Source organism: Anguilla rostrata, chromosome 7 (genome assembly GCF_018555375.3).
Source record: "Anguilla rostrata isolate EN2019 chromosome 7, ASM1855537v3, whole genome shotgun sequence".
Lineage (NCBI taxonomy): Eukaryota > Metazoa > Chordata > Actinopteri > Anguilliformes > Anguillidae > Anguilla > Anguilla rostrata.
The window spans coordinates 46,492,427-46,509,164 of record NC_057939.1 but is presented as its reverse complement, the minus strand read 5'-3'; the positions used below and the strand labels follow the sequence as shown (position 1 = coordinate 46,509,164).

Below are 16,738 nucleotides of genomic sequence, written 5' to 3'. Positions count from 1 at the left end.
GTAGGTGCCAAAACTGTCTGCCAAGCTACAGTATATCTTTACATTGAAAACAAAATTCCAACAGCTAAATCCAGAAAGCATTTGTCTTTTACTTTTACTTAACCAGCAACTGCTATGCATTTCCTTAATGAGCAACATTAGAATATCTGTGTCAAAGTTAAGACAAATTGATAATTAAATTGACTGGTTCTTCCCCGTACCCCCCCCCCCCCCATCTGTTGTGTTGAATGAAATCACAATTTGAATATCGTTATTTTACTGCACTATTTTTTATGCATTTAATGACATAGCAAGTGCCGTACTGAGTCAGCTTTTTTATTCTCTGCAGAGCCAATTAGTATAATGTCACAGAACAGCTGCTGTGGCAGCTCTACAGGTGAACGTGGAACTATTCTGACAGGAAAAAGATGGAAATATGAGGTATGATTGCTATTTACAAATAGTCTGCAGTAAACCTCCAGGAAGCGACACGACAAAAACGACACAGAGGGAGCCCAACCAACAGCATGCATAAAAATACTGAATTACAAGCAATATTTCAGCTTCTCTATAGCTTGAGGCCAGAAAGTGAAAATATCCAATTTAGAGTGATGCATTTCAGCTATTGATAATTCCGTGTTGGCTATATCAATGAATGCTAAAACCTGCTCCTTCATTGAGAGAGAGAGTGCAAAGTTTCCATATGCACGTGGGCACCCTTTTAGCTACAGTCAGGCTGGCCAGCCAACAGGTGCTTTTCCTTAGTTGAGAGGCCAAGTCGTTTGAGCGATCATTCTGTAATAATAGTAAAAGGGGAATACGGAATACTATTACAAATGATTTTGTAGTTTGCATGATTCGTTTTTTTCCAAAAGTCGGCTACTTCCGGGCATTGCCATATCATGTGCATAACAGTTCCCTCGGCATTCTGCTGACCCAGAATGCAAGTAGGCGACGGTCGGATTTGAGCTCCACGGAAACAGGATAAAATCTAATTAATAGAATCCCAGAATGAGAAAAATTAAATCCCATCATGATGAACAATCTGACTTGTCCGAAACGTCCACAGCATTAGCTGTGGGCATTTCAGGTAAAGGTAAAACCTGCCTCTGCAGCCTTTGCAGATTACAAGCATATCTAACAATTGATCTGGTTTTTTAGGTAATTGACATGCCTGTTGAGAACAGTGTTGTGTTAGCTGATTTCCAATGTTTTTAAATGAAGTACATACTTAGGCAATCACTAATTTTCTATTGCCTGAAACCATTTTAACGATCATTGAAATGGAATATATTGCAATATATCGACATAAAATATATTATCAAGATCAGAAAAGACTATGTAACGCTTTACAATGTATGAGAAACTATACAAATGAATACTCTCAGCATAGTATCATTGCTTTCAAATGTATTTTTCACTATTTATCACAAAAAATGAAAAGATTCTTAATATATTGCAGCACATTGTTGTCTGTGAGGGCACAGATTTTTAATCCAGGCCTCATCCGACAGTCTTTCATTTTCATTCCTGTTGCGCCCGCCGCCCCTGAGTGGCACGGAGAGAGGGCACGGCGCGTAAGGGCACGGCCTCCGGAACAATGCCTAAATAAAGATCGCCTCATTGTTATGCGGCGGCCCCCGCTTCCGCGAAAGCCGTCGTGGGGTTTCTCGGCGCTGCGAGCCGGGAGCAGAGGCCGCTCGAAATGTCAGCCAGCCTTCCGCGTTCTCGCGACGCGGCGGCGGCGGCGCCCGGGAGGGCCGCTAATTGAATGCCACACTGGCACGGTGATATTTTAAATGGGCGCGATGGGACCCCCGCTTGACGACGGCCCACTGGCCCGGATTCCATCAACAACTGTTCTTGACCTCGACGCGCAACTGAATGTCGTTTTTTTTTTCTTTTCCCCCCCTTCGCAAACAGAAGTGTGGTGAGTTTGGTTTTGGTGATCGCTGAACTCAAACTCTATACTGGTGGGAAAACAACCAGTGCCTGCATTCAGTTGCGAATAAAAGCGAACGGCAAATGACGATTGAATTCAGGCCAGAATTGGCCTTGGTAACCTAATGTGAACCTATCGTGCGTGTGGAGAAAGAAACTAGCACCTGCGTTCTTTCTTTGTCTTTATTTTTTGCGTAGCGAGTCATTCTTGAAGGTGAATGATGAATTGTGTGTGTCCATATTTGTGTGTGTGTGTGTGTGTATGTGTGTGTCCAAAACATTGTTTACCGATTCCAAATGTACAAATACAAGAAAAGGGGAATGCTGTAAATAGCCCTGACTGTGAAATACGTAACCCCACACACACACACACTACAGCTGTCCTCTGAGTCACTGCATTGCTTATAGCACTATTGTTCAGCGAATATTAATATAACCCACAGGACCTATTTCCATATTACTTTCTACATTTGTAAAGCTTCTTTCACACTAATGAACAATATTCTGAAAAATCTAATAAAAAATTTGATTTGAGCATTTGGTCAGTGATATTTTTTGTGTCCCAAAATCTCAAGTCAGTTTGGAGGACTCCAACACAAGAATTAATCACCATGAAGAGAAAAGAAGGAAAAAAATCTTGCTAAAGATTCTGGAAAGAGAGAGATTTTTCATTTCTAAAAGCAATAAATAAATAAATAAATGTACGACAATCAGCACTGTCACAACCAAAATCATTTTCATGAAATCACATTTTCTATTTTATTCTATGTTAATGTTTTCATGAACAAAATAAGACTTGCCTAGTCTCTTTCCCTTGCTTCAAAGCAGAGACATTTTCCTTGATATTTGTCTGGCAAAGAGGAACTGAAACTTGTGTATTAATCTCCTTTGAGAAGTGGAAGAGAGGAAAATACTAGGCCAGCTTAACTGAGTTAAGACTTTACCACTTTTGTACTGTGAATTTGACGCTTCAGTAAAACAAATCTGCTTCTCTCCTTTCACATGGAGAGTACACTGTAATAAACCCAGTATGCTGCCATCTCAATTTACAAACAGAATCTTCTTTCCAATATGTGACATTGGTGTGTATGGTATGGACTCTGCCTCACCTGTCATGCAGTCTACCTAACCCTTTCATATTACCATACCTCACCCCTCTTATGTGGCCCTGCCTTGCATAAGGTCTACCTCTATCATGACACAGTTTCACCTCTGTCATGTCTCATGTCTGTCACATGACCCTACCTCAACTCTGCCACATGACTCTGCCAAACCTCTGATCAAGCCCATTTATTTCTCAAAAGTACACAACATCCTGCTGCTGCTGCTGGTCTACTTCCAAAGAAGCAAAGTGTGCGTGATCTCACAGCCGGTAACACTCTTTCCATCGCCTGCAAGATATCAACGGTGACAGGCTGTCTACCTCACATTTCCTGTCGTCATGCTGAAGCCAGACTGGCTCGCACGGTAATACTTCATCTTGTTATTTGGCAGGCTGACCCTTATAATCTCAGCCTGCTAGTGTTAGTGATGCCAGCCTACATACCAGCTCGCTAGTGTTAGTGATGCCAGCCTACATGCCAGCTTGCTTGTGTTACTGATGCTAGCCTACATAGCAGCTTGCTATTGTTACAGATGCTAGTCTACATACCAGCTTGCTATTGTTACAGATGCTAGTCTACATACCAGCTTGCTATTGTTAGAGATGCTAGTCTACATACCAGTGAGCTATGGATAGAGTCTCCAGTCTGTGTTCCTTCTGCTGTTCTTGAAGCCAAAACAGATTTGTTTTTTATTCTAAAAAAGAATCAGTACATTTGAGTTTATTTCTCATTAATTAAACAATTTAGGAGTCTTGGTTCCATTAAGGACATATTGGACAGGGTCTCATGAGAATATAAGAATTCTGAACTGATGATGTTCAATCTCAATACCAAGAGTCTGCAAGTAACTGATTTTAAACTCCAACTGCTGATCAGTGCAGGAAAGCCCTTATAAATGCGCCATTTGTTCTGGATAAGATGATACTTTGTAAATGCTGTACACAGATTTTCAATTTGGGAAAATTAGATTCTCTTCAATATGTGCTCCAGAGAGCCATTTAATTAAACAATACACAAGTAATTAAACATGAATTACATTTTCCATAAGTGTAGTCATGGCCTGCCGGACACATAAAAATATTCATATTCAATTCATAATAAAAGAGAATTATTTTTGAGTTATGCTGTTTCATCACTTCATTCCTTTTCAAGAGGTCTGATTTATATTAACTTCTTTCGCAGCATCCATCCATCCATTATCTATACCCGCTTATCCTGGGCAGGGTCGCGGGGGGTGCTGGAGCCTATCCCAGCGTGCATTGGGCGAGAGGCAGGTATACACCCTGGACAGGCCGCCAATCTATCGCAGGGCAATGATGGTTACAGCACTTTAAATATATGGATTATGCAATACTAGGACCCTCATACAGAGAAACCATTTGGGAACTGCTTTAATGACCTAAACACGCATCTGTGTTCTATGCATCCTCATATCTATCCCCGACACCTCCCCTTGTAGTGATTCATGTGCGAGGACAGAAATAGACCATCATTCACAAAGGCGGCACACTTTTTTTAAAGCAAACTGAACCATGACGGTGAGCCGCTGGCTAGCAATCCTACAGTATTCTTTACAAATGAAAAGGAGGTATCTCAGCGATTGCTGGTAAGCCAGGTGGCGTCTCCCATTCGGCTGCACTGTTTTTAAGGACAGGATTCTTTGATTTGCCACTGGAGGAAACAACGCTTTGCTTCCCTTTCCGAAGAACCGATTTAAATTAATTTACAATAAACAGCTTAAGCTGACAGTGCGGCAGAAGTCCAAGAGCTCTGTGGTGCACGCGTGGAGGTGGGAGAGGTGTTCTGGTCTGAAAGTAGATTATGCTCAAATCCATTTCTCACAGCGAGTGCTATTTAGTTCCGGAGGTATAATTGAATATTTAAAATTGGAGAATAGAAAAAGCTCTATTAAAGAAGAAGCACGATAAAAAGAGCTCTATTACTCCCTCATACAGAATACCTACATGAGCATTCATGGTTTTGTCAATAACTGCAATTTGGCATATTTTATGCAGTCGCCACTGATCCTGCAAGTGATATAACCATGACGTACCATGCAAGTGACATACAAGTGACTGGTTATTGACAAAAGGTCTTTTTGAATGCTTATGCACTGCTTATGAAGGAGTTACGTCCTATTTGTGAAGTAGTACATGTCTTCCTGTGAATGGTCCTTCCACTCACAGAAAGTGTTTAGCTAGAAGTGATGGCATTGTTAATTTAACTCACATTCCAGAGTGGGACCAAATGTTATCTGCAAAGACTTGAATTAACACCTTTAGAGTTGAATGAACACTGTTAGAGTTGAATTAACACTGGGCATTTTACAGTGTACTGCCACCACTGCCGGCTCTTTCATTCCAGCTTCCAATGCCACGCCATGCAATGGCACAGATCACTGATTGCACCCAGAAGAGTCTGTCCTCTGTCTGCCGAATGAGGGGGAGTTCCTCTCTGTCATGGTTTCCAGCATACCCATGCCTTTATGGCTTTTAAACTGCACCCTGCTGCTCATAATCCTACGGCTCCCCCCATCCTCTTTAATACAATTTTAGGGGAAACTGCTGCTTTTCTTTCTGAACCTCGCTCTCCAACTCCCAGCTGATTTTCCGTGCTTTAAAAAAAAAAAATGTCCAGTGGCTCAGTGCACTGGCTCCCTGTTTGGTGAAGATAAGTTACTGGAACAGGGTTTCATCCTTCACAATAAAGAGACCGAAGCGTCTGGGAGATACGGAAAATTCCGGAATGGATGGATGCCTCGTGCTTGAGGTGAAACATTTGCATTTATTCACTTGCCGGAAACTTTTGTCCGAAGCAACTCCTACGGGCTGAATTACACCAAACAACAGCGAGTGCAGAAAATCAAGACGACTAAAGCACTGGAGCTGACAAAGATGTAGAATATATGAGACCATGCTATATATCATACTTTCAGTCTATTGTGCTTTCATACTATAGGTAATTTGATTTATTATACTATTCAAAACGTATAGGCACGACTATATACTCCCCTGTGTATTTTCTCCTATATATTGCTTGTTTTTCAGTAAGGCCAGCATGGTAAACTCCACTGTTCTCTGATCCATATCTCCCTTTGACTTAATGCATTTTGTGGGTCAGAACAATTAAAACTTAATAGCTGATTTTCCCCTTTTCAGTAGAAAGATAACCCTGGCCCTTCTTCTGTATTATTAAATTACTTTTTTTTCCTTGAGAATGCTTTAGAGGGGGTAAAAAAGCAATTCAGCGGCATTTAGTGAGGGGCGGTGGGAGGTGGAGGGGGGGTGGGGGGGGGACTTGGGCTTTTGAACTGAAAACAGCGGTCCTCCAGGAATGCAACGGCCATGAGAGCAGACTCATTTACAGATTTAATTAAAGTAACGAGGGAAGAACAGCTCTGAAGAGCGCTGGTTTAGACCCAAGCAAACGCATGCGCCAGAGAGTGGCTCATTCACAGGGTCACGTCTGGACCAGTGGGAGAACTTCTGTTGTGTTTTTGTGATGATGGCCATTACTGGGACCATTTTCAAGTCCAGCCAATGCCACTAATCTCTCCCGTCAGCTCTGCTGTGTGACATCACCACAGTGACCCTGTGTTTTATTCAGCAGCCTGCATTTCTTAATGTTTTGTCCCCCTTTTCTCCCAATTCATTATATATCAGTGCTTATGGACTGTATGGTCCAACAGCACACAGGATCATTGCGTCAGCAGATACCAAACTGTGGAGCCCATCCACACACTGGAACAGTGTCTTGACAGAGACCCGACCATGGGGCCCGTCCACACACTGGAGCAGTGCCTTAACAAATACCAGGCGGTGGGGCCCATCCACACCTTGGAGCAGTGCCTTATCAGATACCAGACTGCGGGACGCATCCACACACTAGAACAGAGCCTTCACAGATACCAGACCGTGAGTCTCATCCACACACAAGAACAGTGCCATAACAGATACCAGACCTGAATAGCTGGATTTTTAATGACACTGTTAACAAGATAAGCAGTGTGCTGCATCGGCTATCCCGCTGTATTTTATTACAACCCCTCTCCCAGCTGGACAGGGCAGCACAGGCAGCCTTCCGCAATGCTGCCAATCGGGGCTTTGCATCTGAAAAATGAGGCAAGCAATTTATTTACTCAGAAAAATAAAAATAAAAAACTCCCAGCTGTGAAATCACATCAATGTGCTTCACTAATTTAAGAGAAAGTTATTTTTAAAAGAGGGTGTTAAAAGAGGGTGGTGATGTGAAGGAAGGAGCGCTTCGGGGGCCTGCCAAAAAGCGATAAGAGGAAATTTTGTGTGGCGAGAGAGGGCAGGTGAATACTCCTAAAGCCTGCAGCCAATCAAAATGTTCTCAGCTGTGGTGTATCCAATCAAAGAGCAAAAAACGTCCAATCAAAGTTTATGGAGTTTCCAGTCAAAGAGCATGCAGTGCCCAATTGAAGCACTCACAGCTATGGGAAATTTAATCAAAACACGAGCAGCCGTGGAGCATCCAATCAAATTGCAAACAGCTAGGTAAGCATCCAGTCAAATCGCTCGATCTGTTTAGATAGAAAGTAGCGACTCTGTGGCATTAGGAGCGTGTCCGAACCAAGAACTGCTGAATTAGAATTATTCTAAAAGTTTGCAGTTACCATGTCCATGTTCCACTCAGGAGATTGTACTCTGCAGCAAGTGGGGCTAAAACTGCTGGTGGAAAAAGAGAGAACTGCAGCAAAAATCAATTCCTGGGCAGTCACATATGCACGTAGTTTTGACAGCGTACTGAAGTCACCTGAAATCTGTGATTTGTGTGAGCGAGCACAAGAACGTCATCAGCGCAAAATGGCCGTTAATGACATGATAAATAATTTTTACGCTGACATTCAGTCCAGCTGCTTTAAGAGTAAGACGCTGTTGAAAAAAAAAAGGTTCTTTAAAAAATAGCAACAGCACCACACCTTCAGATGTACTTAAATTAATTTTAATGCTGTCGTGCCCTGTGACACAAGCCAAAACAAAAGAATATGAAACACTTTCTTTGGAGCTCAGCTCCAGCATGCCTTCAAAGTGGCTGCTATTTTCTGCTTATTTTTAAAGTTTGACATTTCACTTTCAGTTTTCCACAGGCTTGCCATGCTTTTGGAAATAATGTTGTCAGTCGGTGACCTTTGAAAATCTGAATATGCAATGTTTTTACATTTGCTATTTCCCCCAGTTATTGGAGGTTAAATAATACCCAACATTAAGCTGAATTAATTCAAGCTGCTCTGACTACCTGAATTCTGATTTATTCGATACTCCAGATTAATTCTTTGACCTGAATGATCTCATAACCATGTTACTTTAATAAAAATAAATATTTCAAAATGTTCAAAATTATATTTGGGATACAGAGAAAGGGGAGAATTTCAGTTAGATAACACTATTGCAAGAATGTTCCAAAATAGAATTTTATTGTGCAGGAGAACGTCTGTCAAGGTCACAAAATGAAAGTTCCATGCATAATTCATATGCACATCCCTTGATGAATGTAATTAGTATTGGGAAAAAAAAACATCTTGGAGGGTAGACAATCAGTATTCCATCAGTATTCCATTTATCAAAATTCAAGATTGGTTGAATATTATTAACCACATCCTGGTCCCTGTCACCTTTGCAAGGGACAGCCGGAAAAAAATGTGAACGTTTGCCAGAGTTTTCCCTAACTTTCAAAGGAATTCTCCGGGAGCCAGAAATGTAATTTTTTTATGGGGGCTGAATCCGACGGAGCACGTTGACCAAAGCCTGCAGCCAGGAGGCTGAAGGAAACTCAAACAGACTTTCAGAAACCCCTGAGAGAGCGGGGAGCTGGGTGTTTTTCACAAGCCCTTCAGCCAACCTCACGCACACACACACGGCCATTCTTCTCCACAACGGGCAGAGTCTAATACGTCTGTCCGGAATCCGAAAACTGACCACTGACAGAAGCGGGCGGTCTACTGTCCCGAGCTCGCGTTCCCTGTCCCTTCCGCGCTTTCTATCGCAAAGACTGGTGCCCCGAGGAAGCCGACTGCAGTCTATTTTAATTAAAAAGTACAAACAGATCAACAGGCCCCTCAAGGCTTGGTGTAAGTAACAGGTGTGTCGTTAATATTGATCGTAGTGCACAGCGCGGTTCGGCACGATTCTGAAGACGACGGTCATCTGTCAAAACGATCCTTCCAAGGCGCCCAAGTCGTTCTCCTTCTGGGAAAAAACGTTGATGTGTTAATAATGTGTTAATAATGTCCGAACTCATTAAACTACGTCTTACACAGCGTGTGGCCTACTAATAAGAGAAAGCTGCTCTCACACAAACTCACAGTCTTGTATTTTTTGTGTAATAAAATGCATAAATACTGTACATGCACAGCAAAATCTTCAGTGAAATTCGTCTCAGAGTACTTTTAATTCAAAGGAAATACATATTCTCCCTATTGGACGCTATAGTTGATTCAACACTGCTATAGTAATTGTGCTGTGCACATTTCTTTTCTTCTGCTGTAATAACACGTGAATGTTCACTTTTAGCCTTAAGGCTTTAGAAACCCTTGATAATAACATGTTCTGTGATATGAAGGGAGATTTCTGAAATGAGGCTTGCTTCGTTTCAGAGGGACTAAACCTCAGCAAGCATGGCTTGAAAGAGACTAAAGTGTTGAGAAGAATCTCAAGAATCACAAGAAAAACACATCAATTATGTGATATCATTGATCCATATATACTGCTATCTAATTTCTTATAATATATTGTGAATTTGTATCTGTATTTTATTTAGAATTTAGTCTGATATAACTTTCAGCTCAGATCATGATAATAAAGCAAAGGAAGAATTTAATAGGGAGAGTAAAATAGAATCTGACATTCTATGAATGTTACTTATTCTGACAGAAGTACTTTGGTTCTGAAAAAGGGAAAATGCTCAGACTTCAACAAAATTTTCTGCACCAATGCCATGGCATAGATAAAGTTTCGAAAATGCACCAGCATTTTTGAAAGACTAGCTATTTTATAACTGGTCATTTTTACAACATAGACACATGTGCACATATCAAAACCCTTTTTTTTTAGGTATGTAAGATACCTTTAGACAAAGTTCAGTGTGCTAATTTGTGCAGCTCAAAAAAGTGGTGCCTTTAGATTATTTATTTATCCCAGCTAAAAGAGCCTTTTGTTTGTTATGCAGGTTGTTTTTTTATGAAACTCCAATTATCATCTAATTATCACCACAATCATTGCAAAAATAGATCAATAATAATTAGTATATACTAAGGCTTGGATTCAAAAATATAAATGTCTTCACAGAGAGAGAGTTTGGAGGTAGTTTTGGCTACAGATAAACTTTCTCACTTTCTGACGAAAAACACTTGCATTTATTTGCTGGTCAAGGATTAAGAACAGATGCCTAATAAACTCAGTCTCTTCATGTGGTGAAACAAAAAGCACAGTGTAAGAAGAGCAGTGTATGCAGGTGGCCTCTTCATCAAAGCCTTGTGCTCAGTGATCCGGACTGAAAACAGGTGCAAATTGCCTCAGGTCTGGAGACAGGATAGCTATACCAGTTGCTAAGAGACTATAGTCAGGTGATGCCATCTGCCAACTACACAACAAGAATGAGTACTAATTTAATAGTGAGTGCCTTGCATGCATGTGTGTGTGTGTATATGTGCATGTGAATTCATATTTGTGCAAGAGTTAAAAATGAACAATCAAAATGCCACACACACACACATACGTATCTCAGTTTCACCAAAAGAGAACAGAAAAAAATTTCCCTGCGTCACAAGAATATCAATCAAGGGTTACTCATCGTGGAAAGAATCCTTCTCAACGGGAGAAACCATAGGCTAAAGTGCAGAGCCAACATTGTCAGGATTCATGACGAAACCACAGTGCAACAAGTTCCACCTTATCAGTAGGAGACATGTGTGGGCATAGAAGCAGAGTTTCTTTGGATGTTGTAAAGGTTTGATCCACTGCTTGCGCTGTGTGAGCTAACCCTGTCCTGTCTATTGTTTTTAGGAAAAACTATGTATTTTTTCATGCTTTTTTGTTTCAAAATATTTAAAAGCAATTTTTCCAGCAATAAAAAAATAAATGAACTATATGTTACAGGTTGAATACTTTTACACGCATTCACCTGTAAATTAAAACAATATATTTCCAAGAAGATATGACCATTTTTTTGGTCTGCTGGCTTTCCCTTTAATTATAAAATCAGCAGTCAGTTCTGACCCAAGAAATCAGAGGAGTTTCCTGTACAGTCTATTTTACACCAAAATCTTACACTGCACATCTAATTCACCACCCTGTCAGCACATCTTAATTACATATTGATAATCCAACAACACTGTGGGTTTAACAGCCCCCCTGTTGGGTTTTAACAGACTTCCTTGCTCAACAATTGACTTTGTTAATGTCTTCTTATTAACCCGCCTTGTGTATAAACACATCGAATAGATGAAAGGATGTTCTGAACCGCCAAAACAAGAGAAACAAAATGGCCGTCCCGTGTCTATGAAGCAAACAACTTTGAGACGGACAAAGCGTGGCTGACGTGACAAATCCTCCATGGCTGGCAGAGAGAATGCGAATCAAACGGTAACGATTGTGGACACTTGAACAAGCACGGGGAGGAAGGCGTGCTGGCAAGCTCACAGACAAAAACACGATCCTATTCTTGTAGCTGACAACAGACTAAATATTTACCTGAACTCCACTGATGTTCTAACATTTCGTGGATAGATTTCCACTCATTTCCAAGGGTGAGCAGATGGCTGTTTTGTACAGACCAGGAAGCACTTTGGGAGAAACGTGTGGCAGATAAGGGATCTGTGCATTTCCTCCATTTTGGCTCTCGCATGCAGGGAAGGGAACCGCACTTTGTGTTCCACCCTGAGGAGACTGCCTCCCAGAGTCACAGCTTACAAGCCAGCTCTGCAATTGCGTGTTCAGATCCCATCTGAGTGTGAATTATTCATGCGCACAGAGATTTCTGTGTGAGATGTTTTTATATTTATCTGTCACTTACTCAGGCACAGCTGGGACAACAGTGGGGAACTTCACAGCATGTACACAAACACAGAAACACACACACACAGGCACACACACACACAGAAACACACACACACAGGCACACACACACACAGAAACACACACATACACACACACAAACACAAAAACACACACACACGCACACGCACACACAAAAGCACAGGACACACACACACGCACACATGGCTACATGTCACCAGCAGCAATGATTAAGACCATCACCACGCACAAAAGTTTATGCTTCATGTGTCTATATGATCTCCAGATGGGCACAAAATTGAGCAAGAAAAGCATGCAACTCACAAGTACAGAGTACCCTAACTTCACATCTCAGTTGATTGAATCCAAGCTGCTGTCTAACTGCACGTGCCCTGTTGATTATTAGCTAGAACTTTAATGACTAAATGTAACACTTGTTTTTTTTTTCACTCTTTCAACGTTATCAGAAATAATGTTTAAACGCCACATAAGGGATACATGCTGTTAATACCATCTGCCATTTTTGTTTTTCTCTTATGAAATATCCAAAAACCCAGACTGTTCAAAAAAAAAAGTTCAAAATGGGCTTTTCCTGCTATGAATAATTTGTACTACTTGTACTTCTTGACACAATTATTGAAGTTCTGTGTCTGTATTTATGTATGCATTTGTGGCTGTATCATTTAATAATTAAACAATATTTTCTTCAGTAGTTTAGTGGTTCAGTGGATTAAGCAAAAAATGGTAAAGTTTGAAAAATCTGAGCAATAAGGCCCTGAAAATGATTCATCCCAGAAAGAAAATGGCTGGCACGCAACCATCATTTGTCCTTCACTTGTGAGTAAGTATGATATTATTATATCTTAAATTCAGATGACCACAGAAATTGGCAAGTTGCATTTGTAATACAAGAAGTGAAACCTTTAAAAAAAAAAAAAAAATGAAGGATGGGTTCTGATCGAATCCTCCATGAGTCAGCGGTGCTCTCCGCGAATGCGGCGGCACTTAACACGTCTCCTGGATCCGCGGCGAAGAGCGATCGATGCGACGCACTGGGAAATTTCATCCGGTCGATGGGAAATAGCCAATCCAGAGAGAAATATCACAAGAGGGATAAAGATGCGGTCAATACAAAATAAGTGGGAAATCTATCACTAAATGCCCGGAGGAAAGATGAACCAAATAACCCTATTAGTGAGGCTTGCGCAGAACCCGGGCCAGGATGTTTGCCTATATATCTGATTCGTTATGCAACCTTCTGCTCCCGCAGATGACCCGCTTAATAACCAAACACATTTTCCGCGGCTAGCCGCCTCATTAAGATGTCAACTGATATATGTCTAAATATGGAATTCCTTTTTTTAATTTAAACATATGTTATGGCAACTGTGTGAACCCTGTAACTACTGTCGCCCACACACTGCAGCGTTTAATCTTTCTGTTGTGATTGCATATCTCAACTGCTGCTGAGACCAACCTGTTTCAGCTCATGGCGGGTTCACTTCAAAGCCACGGTCTGGTGATCTTAAATCATTTCCTCACCTGAAGGCATGAGCAGGGAATCACACCTTCACAAAATTTTCTGAATTATCGCTTCATACTTGAATTCGGACAATAAATCACGGTTATCGTATTTATACGGCGGTCTAAGACTCAGCCTGATTTACTGCCAGTGAAGAAGGCTTATTTACTGCAGATTTAACTGCCTTGTTTCGCTGTCGGCCCTGATTTAAATGACCTCCTTTTTCAAAGAAGGAAACACTCCAGACTTATTTACATACAATCAATGATGGCAGAGCCCCGGCCTCAGAGCACCAGAAATGGGTATCCATATCCAATCATTTCTGTGCTGTTGCGGGAAACAAAATTTTGATTGGTTCAAACCTTTTCAACTCGTTGTAACTCCGCTCATCACTACATACAGTACATCGATGTAAAGGTTCATTGCGGTGGTCAATTTTATGAGCGTAGCAAATGCATCAACGAATTACGAGAAATGATTCGTCAGCGTTTTACCAAATTGACAAATTTCTGCCCAAGAAACGACCTATATTCAGTTAGAGCTTATTTGATTAAACGATTATTAATGCAGTAAAGATGAAAGTGGACCAACCCAGCTAACTTTGGAAACACACAGTTATGATACAGGGTAATAATAATCACAAGTAGAGAGCCATTAAAGCCTAGTGAATCTCTGAACTTCATCAGCAAAAATTGTTAGTCATGCAATCTACCTGATTCAGGTGTGTCAACTGCACAGCTATCCAGGGCCATAACAGGACAGGTGAACTCTTATGCTACGTACTAGCTGGCCTATCCTGTTTGTGATTGGTGGAGGACTGGTTGTACGTTTCGAATCACAGCCCTTGCTGGCCACACTGTACTACAGGATACATGGTCTCTGAGCTAAGCTAAAGATCAAGATATTTTTGAGGGACCCCAGTTGCCCTCCAGGGGTTACATCACCGCGTTTGGTGTGGACCTTCACATACAAACTAACATCTCTGAACATTGGTCTGTGTACCTGCATATTCTCTTCAGCGGGCGAGAAATATGTGGGCAGGATGTCGGGTCATGTGACCGATATGCTTGCCAAGGGCTTTGGGTATTCAGCGGGACTGACGGTCCTCCTTTGTTTCCGGGTGAGTCACAGCAGTGTTTATCTTCGGCTCAGAGCAGGCCCCTGCCATGGCAACCACAAGATGGACAAATTTAATATCAATTACATCTAAACATCCCCCTAATGATGCTTTATGAAGGGCATTAGTCTGGCCCTCATGAATTAGCTGTCATTTTCTTGTCTACTGCAGTGACAATCAAGTTATTACATCAGATATGCTGTTGGTACTACAAACAATTGAGAACATGCAGCCTTGACGATGCAGCAGATGACGATGATAATGCAATTTTTCATTACATCAAAAGAAAATGGGACACTGCTTTAGTTTGTTTCGGTGGACTTATAAATGTTATCAGTGCAGTGTGGTTGCATCAGTAACTCCTTGTAAACAGCATGTACAACATGTGTGAGTTAACACATGGCTGAGTACTTCTGGTTCATTTGCAAAACAAAAACTATAACATTTCTTTTCTTGTGCAGTGCTTCTTTGTACTTTTTATGTTTTACGTTTTTTGTGTATTGCATAAATCTTTCATCATCAAACAAAACCTCAAAAAAGAGGCCAATGGCCCACAAATGCATTGCAATTGAATGTGTTTGCATTAAACACCCACAAAGCAAGCTTAGACTAGGGGCCTTCCATTTGTGGAATGCCCCTATTTATCAGTGGGGTTTCCCATGTAGACTTTCTCACAATGATCATGGATAAGGGGCTGTTGAGGGGCACATCCTGCTAAAGAACAGTGATATGCCCCACAGTCTGGTACTGAATCCTAACCGTGTCAGTTTAAAATTAGCCGAAGGGTAGTCAGAGATTTACTCATCATCAGACAAGCGAGACTCCTCTCATTGCTCAGATGCCTGCATTACTCACACCAGACCTGGCTAATTTAATCATCTGAACTACTTTAAAGTATTTGGCCCAGGTTTGATGTGTACTGGTGACGGCACAGCTGAGTTTATGGGCAGCGTAACAAAATGAATGAGCAGAACATGCCTTGGAGAGGATCACAGCCGTCTGTGTTCTCCCAAACCGACGTGGGATGCTGCAGAGATGAGAAAGGCCTACGGATATGGTTGGGAAATTTCAAGCTGGGAAAAAACAGAAGCATTTCTTGGGCGGTCACTTGTGGTAAATCTAAAATAAAAAAACAATGAGGAAACATGCTATCTCTAGTGTGCACATATTTAAAATGCAACACCGCAGCCAGACAGAGTTCTGAAGGCAGAGAGAGAACACAAAAGCAGTATAAAGCCGTTCTAAAACAACAGGAAACACAGACATTTTGGTAATCTCAGTTTAGAAGTTCCACTGAGAAGGCATCTCGCTACTACGCAATGCAAGGGCGTCCCTCAAAGAGACAGGGCCTTGGGAGCAAAGCTCTCTCAGAGAGACAGGGCCTGGGGGTGGAGATCCATCAGAGAGAAAGGGCCTGGGGGTGGGGCTGCCTGTCAGAGAGACAGGGCCTGGGGTGGAGCTCCCTCAGAAGGACAGGGCCTGGGGGTGAAGCTCTATCTTAGAAATAGGGCCTGGGGGCAGATCTCCCCAGAGGGACAGGGCCTGGGGGTGAAGCTCCATCTGAACGATAGGGCCTGGGGGCGGAGCTCCCCCAGAGGGACAAGACCCAGGGGTGGGGCCTCCTGTCAGTGCTGCCACCCTCCCGTCTCCACGGGAACACTGGCATGTGCCCTTAGCGCATTACCCTCTGTCAGCCCAGCGCTTCTTTCTAATTTGTTTTTGTTTCTCCTCTGTTCTTGCAAAAGCTCAGTTGATTCTTCAACTAACCACCCCTCCCCCCTCGCACCCCCTCCAAGATTCAGAGACAATGCAATCAATGTCTGGGAACACGCTGTGATAAAGGTGCTTGCAGAGGCAAAGCGGAGGACTACTGATTTTTCCCACATATTTATTATGCTGTATATCTTTGTTATTTTGTAACAAGGTTAAATAATCTCCAGTAATGATGCATATAATTGACTGTAACACAATCAAGCCAAAGCTTCACTATAAAAATGTCACTGGTAAATATACCATGTAATGCATGTGATAAGATGGT

The 16,738-nt window shown here is 41.8% G+C and overlaps 1 long non-coding RNA gene across 10 annotated transcripts in view; it reads right to left on the bottom strand.

The window, feature by feature from the left end:
- The window catches only part of LOC135259863 (uncharacterized), a 131,798-nt gene that overhangs the window by 5,395 nt on the left and 109,665 nt on the right, over nt 1-16,738 (bottom strand). For 4 of the 10 annotated variants that reach the window (XR_010331409.1, XR_010331407.1, XR_010331412.1 and 1 more), the window contains 2 exons: nt 15,679-15,773; nt 14,586-14,744 (listed from right to left, as the gene is read on the bottom strand). The exons of 1 other annotated variant lie outside the window; for it this stretch is intronic. This is a non-coding gene — a long non-coding RNA (uncharacterized LOC135259863). Of the gene's footprint in view, nt 1-8,456; nt 9,236-11,898; nt 13,114-14,585; nt 14,745-15,678; nt 15,774-16,738 lie in introns of those variants that run through there. 5 more of the 10 variants (XR_010331408.1, XR_010331410.1, XR_010331411.1 and 2 more) reach the window with 5 other exon arrangements.